This window comes from Mesoplodon bidens (assembly GCF_964165515.1).
Source record: "Mesoplodon bidens genome assembly, chromosome: 13".
NCBI lineage: Eukaryota > Metazoa > Chordata > Mammalia > Artiodactyla > Ziphiidae > Mesoplodon > Mesoplodon bidens.
This window is the reverse complement of record NC_138169.1, coordinates 79,609,276-79,615,093: the sequence shown is the minus strand read 5'-3', so window position 1 is coordinate 79,615,093 and position 5,818 is coordinate 79,609,276. Positions and strand designations below refer to the sequence as shown.

General features: G+C 32.6%; 1 pseudogene across 1 annotated transcript; it reads left to right on the top strand.

Moving 5' to 3' along the window:
- Positions 1-994: 994 nt before the first annotated feature.
- On the top strand, positions 995-1,490 carry LOC308626747 (large ribosomal subunit protein uL6-like; annotated as a pseudogene). Its single transcript has one exon. The product of its transcript is annotated as a large ribosomal subunit protein uL6-like (transcript).
- The last annotated feature ends 4,328 nt before the right edge of the window (positions 1,491-5,818 follow it).

Below are 5,818 nucleotides of genomic sequence, written 5' to 3'. Positions count from 1 at the left end.
CTAGTTGTAATTCTGGAGTTCTCACAAAAGGGTATTAGAGCACGTCCTTCTACTCCACCACCTTCGTTCCTCTGTACCTTTTTTATTTCTTGAGAAATAAAAGGTAGTGGCATAATATATCATCAGATCAGGAAAGGATTTATTTTTAACCCTTTATTTTAACTTTATTTTTAATTTAATCACATTTAAATGAAGAAGTAATACTCAATACCTAATTTACATTCAGAAGCAAACAGCAATAGATATATTTAAGAAAAGCATTTTAGGCTTTTACTGTCTAACTTGAACTGACAAAACCTTAGCTCTTATAAGAATGAACAAGATAAGGAACTCTGTGTGTGTGTGTGTGTGTGTGTGTGTGTGTGTGTGTGTGTGTGTGTAGTAAAGATATAATGTTAATTCAGTAGCCGAGAAGGAGGACCTGGCAGAACAAAGTGGGTGGGAGGAGGTGGGGGGACAGGTGGGGAGATTCTTAAAAAGCATATTATTCATTAAAAGAAAGATTTCACAGAGCTATGTATTATAAAAATCTATTCCAAACTAACATATTCCTCCACTGTGCTCTCATGCCACTTGGAGCATTTATTTTACTACTCTTCACATTGTGTCATGGCTACCTATGGTTTAACTGTACATTAATACCTTACTTACTTTCTAGTCACTATCAAAGCTTATGTAAGAAATAGTCAGCTAAGCAACTATGTAAGACATCAGTCCTTAAGGTGTACCAAACAACTTCTGGAATGAATTTGAATTATTATCTCAGCTAACTCATATAACTCATGTCACCCCTTCTATAATAGTGAGATGTATGTTGGTTCAGATCCTGTACTGTCTTTGAGAGGTCAACACCAACACTACTATTTGTTTTGTATTTTGCAACAAACAAGTGCTAATTAAAGGGTGTGATTATAGTCAGGGCCACCAAAATTTAAATCTGTCAGTCACTTGTACGTAATAGGTGAATGCTAAGAGAAATCCTCTTCCTGTAAGAATGAAAACTGTTCTCAGCAATCAGACTGTTGACATTCCAGAGAATGTCGACATCACTGAGAAGAGACACACAGTTATTATGAAGGACCCCAGAGGAATTCAGTCACATCAACATAAAAAAGTCTCCTTGGAAAGAAAAAGAGACTCCAGGTTGACAAATGTTGGGGAAATAGAAAGGAACTGGCTATGGTTTTGACTCTCCATAGACATATACATGGATATTGCACTGGGCTTCCTTTACAAGATGAGGTCTACATATGCTCACTTCCTATCAATGTTTTTATTCAGGAGGGTGGGTCTCTTGTTCATATCTGAAATTTATTGGGTAAAAAATACATCCACAATGTTTGGATGACACCAGTCATCTGTTGTTCAGTATCTCAAACCCCAAAATATGAGTTCATTCTTGAAGGAAACACATTGAAAATGTGTCATACTCAGATGCTTTGATTCAGCAAACCACAATAGTTAAAAAAAAAATTGGATTGTATCTATAATTCTGGAAAAGGAACAGTTCAACCGGCTGATGAATAATATCTAAGAATTGTCCAGCTATGGAAAAAACAAGAAGCTAGATGATTCTTAAGATCTATTTGTGATATTTTAAAGATGCAACAAAGCCCTGCATTAAAAGAACAAAAAAGGAATCGATGCTTGTTACAGTACTATTTATCAAGAATGAGTTATTAATTATTTCATTTAAAACGTGTACTTGCTTGTTCTTTCATCTACTCATCAAATATTATTGAACACATAAAAGATTCTGGACACTGTTCAACAATCTAGAAATGGCAGAAAACAAGATGCAGCACATGGAACTATTTGGAAGCAAACATATGAGGAGCCCATTAAATATTTGAGAATTTGTGAAGTATCCCTACTCTCTTGGAGACATGCTCTGTCAGAAATGAAAGAAACTCCTCTGAGGCAAAGTATCCTGGTATGTGGGAGGGGGAGCCTACTGAGATGGGTTACTCCATCCAGCCTAGATCCTTGAGTACCTCCTTTTTCCACATCAGGAAAGAGCCAGGGCCTGAGTTTTAGAGCATCACAAGTGTGCACTTCACCAAAATGATAATTGATACTCATAAAACAGAATGAGCTAATAGAAGAAACCACTAGAAAAGTGAGAGCATAACTACTATGAAAAATTAAACTGAATAACATCACAGTAAAATTGACAATCTAAAGTGTGTCAACATGTCAATTAAATACATAAATATTCTCAATGAGATCAGCTGGGATAAATGTTTACCAAAAAACTAAATAGAAATAGGTAGTTTGAAAAATATAGATTGATATTAAAGATTCAATTGATCATAAGTATGCACAGAAAAAAGTAATGAAGAGCTGTAAACTAGGCCACAGCAACAGAAAAGAGAAAAATAATAGAAAAGAGTAGTGATGTTATGGGAAAAATTAAAACATCAACATTTGTATAATAGGAGTTAACACATATAAATAGGTTAAACATTAAAATAAATATACTGAGAGTGTGTAAAAATTAAAAGAATCTTTTACAGGGAATAAGACTTTTATATAACTTATAAAATTGAACAAATACAAGCACTGTAGGAACCATGACTTTTCAGTCTGTTGGATAATTAATGTTCATTTAACTATGAATTAAACATTTATTCCTTTAAGAAGCTATATTTCAGAGTGTAAGAAATTGAGTTACAGTGGCAGTAGATATAGCAATGCATGTTCTGATTATTTTTTGTACACAATTTTTGAAATATATGAGCATAGCTTGATTTACACTTATTTTTATCTAAAATAAACTGATCAGTTGTTAGAGGGGAAAACTCATTTTAGCAACCACTTTTTTTTCAAATGGGTGCCAACTTTCTTTGAATGAGGAGATTGCATTGTCAGACATATAGGCAGGTGTCTTCTGTAAGGCATATTCAGAAGAAAAATGATAAGAAGGATTTTTAAAGCCTTCTGTGGGTGGACTCCAACACTAGTATTGATGGAATCCTTTACATTATTTTAAATTATATATCATTTGATGCCTACCAGAATTCCCTAGTGATAAAATTCAAGAAAAATTTTGGTATAGAGAATGAAGTAGATGGAAAGGTTTTATTTTTTGGTTTTTTGCTTTTGTTTTTAAAGAATGGTGCCCCATTGATCTAGTGTAGGTTTCTTATATTTCTTTCAAAATTGTCCTGCAGTTTTTACCATATAATCTCTACACATATATATTTTATTAGATTTATAATATTTTTTTGTTCTTGATGTTATTATAAATGTTCTTTCTTTTTTTAAATTTTCAATTGTAATAGTCTATTTCTAGTTTCTAGCAACACAATAGATTTTGCATATTGACTTTGTATTCTATGAAAATCCTAAACTTATTTATTAGATTTAGTAATATTTTAATAGATTATTTGAGATTTTCTATGTGGACAATCATGTAGTCTGAGAACAGAGGTAATTTTATTTTTCAATCTTCATGTGATTTTTATTTTTTCCTTTTGCTATGATGAGTTTTCTGAAAAAAGATGTGTCTCTGTCTTTGTCTGGTTTCAGGATAATACTGGGCTCATTAAGTTAGTTGGAAAGTGTTCTTTTGTTGAAAAATTTGTTAACAATGGGTATTATTTCTTGCCTAAACATTTGAGAGTATTCATCAGAGAAGCTATCTGGACCTGAGATTTTCTTTGTAGGTGTATAGACTTTTCCCCCTGTAGTGTTCCTAATTAGAGTCTACCTTTCCTGATTCACTATTGTCACTAAAGCTTTCTCTTGCTTAGTGTTGCATGATGTATATTTTCAATAATTTTATTTTCAATCAATGTATGTAACATTATTTTAAGTGTGATTCTTGTAGACAGAATATAGCCAGGACCTATTTTCTTATACAGTCTAATGTGAATAGATCATTTACTCTCAATGCAATTTCAATGCAATTTTTTAAGTAGTTGGTATTAAAATTTGACATATAGCTATATACTATTTATCCAATTTTTTGTCCTTTTTTTCTTCTTTTCATGGATTGTTCTTGACTACCTTTATGTTCCCTTTATCTAGGGTTAACAATATATTTCTGTAATTTATCAAAGTGTAGATTGAAATGGATATTACACTTCACATGTTGTATATAAATCGTATATTACCAATTTTTCCCTCTGTTTTTTGTGCTATCACTGTTACAGACTTTACTTTTTATATATTCTTTGCAACACATCAGTACTATTATTGCATTGAAAATTCATTTTTCATTTAGAGAGATTAAAAAATAGAAAAATATTTTATTTTTACCTTTATTTTAATCATTTCTCTTGATCATCCTTTCTTTTTAAAGGTTCACATTTCTGTTTGTTGCTTCTGCCTAAGGACCTTCTTGTAACGTTTTTGTAGTACAGATATCTTGGTAGTGAATTCTCTCAGCTTTAGTTTGTCTGAAAAGTCTTTCTACATTTTTGGTGAGAAATATTTTCACTATACATAGAATTCAGTATTGGCAGTAGTTTTATTGTTGTTTCAGCATTTTGGAGCTGTTAATCCATTATCTTATGACTTAAACAGTATTTCCTTTATATGCAATATGTCTTTTATTCTCAAGCTGCCTTCATGGTTTTTCTTTATCTTTAATATGTAATAATGTAATAATGTAAATATGATGTGTATACATTTGTTCGTTGGTTGATATTTATTCTCTTTAATTGACTTAGCTTCCTGGATCCATGGTTTGCTTTCATGCAATATTTTTAGAAATATTTCAACACAGTGTCCTCAAACCTTTTTTTATACTATATGCTCTCTTCTGCTTCTAGGATTGCATTGACAAGTATGTTAAATTGTTTGAAATGTTTCCACAGTTCTTAGAGACTGTGATCTTGTTTGCCTGCATATTTATATATATTATATATACTATATTAACATTTTATTTATATATATTTATTTACTTACTCTTTTTTTCTCTTGGTGCTTTAATTTGGGTAATTTCTATCTACCTATCACCGGTGATTCTTTCTTCATCTGTGTCAAGTCTACTGATCAGCCCATCAAAAGCATTTTTTTTAATCTCTACTACCATTCTTCTAGCATTTCCATTTGATTCTTTCTTATAGTTTCTATTTCTCTCTGAAATTCTCCAACTGCTCTTGCATGCTGGACACCTTTTCTACTAGAGCCTTTAACATATTAATCAACAGTTATTTTTAAATGTTTAAATTTTTTAAATATTAAAAAAAATTTTAATCTCTGTCATTGTTTCAACAGTTAGATCATATCTGAGTGTGAAATTTATACTTTGTATTTATGACTAGAAATGTGTATGTATATTCTGCTAGTATGTGAGTGGGGTGAGTTGACTTAACCTATCCAAGAATTGAATTGAGTAGGTTTCATTGTTGTTTCAAATTCCCCCACTCTTACCTTGTCCTTAGGGTTGTGGTTAGTTTGCTGAAGAATTTTTTTTAATGACCTTCCTCTGCTGTAGTCCTTCTCTGTGTGCTGCCATCTCAAAATGGGTCTCTATGCAGTTGTTTCTGTCACAGCAGTAGACTGTTGGTGATTTTTACTCCTCAGTTGCTAGCCTGCTTATAGGGAAGGACTTTTCTCAGGCCTCCTCTGTCCTCTGCAGCCATTGTGTTTCTGGACCTCAGGACGGGTCTCCGTGATCTGAACCCTCCTCCAGTGAAGTAACTCTTATATGTAGGGGACCTGTAATGGTTCCCCCCTTTCTCTTTTTCCTAGCTACAGTAGGTCTTCACCTGTGCCCTGTGGGCAAAAGAGATTGCTGCCCATCCCCCCATGGGTTAGTTCTTATCCCTTCCATCAGGATATCGAGTGAAATGCTTTCTCCCATCTG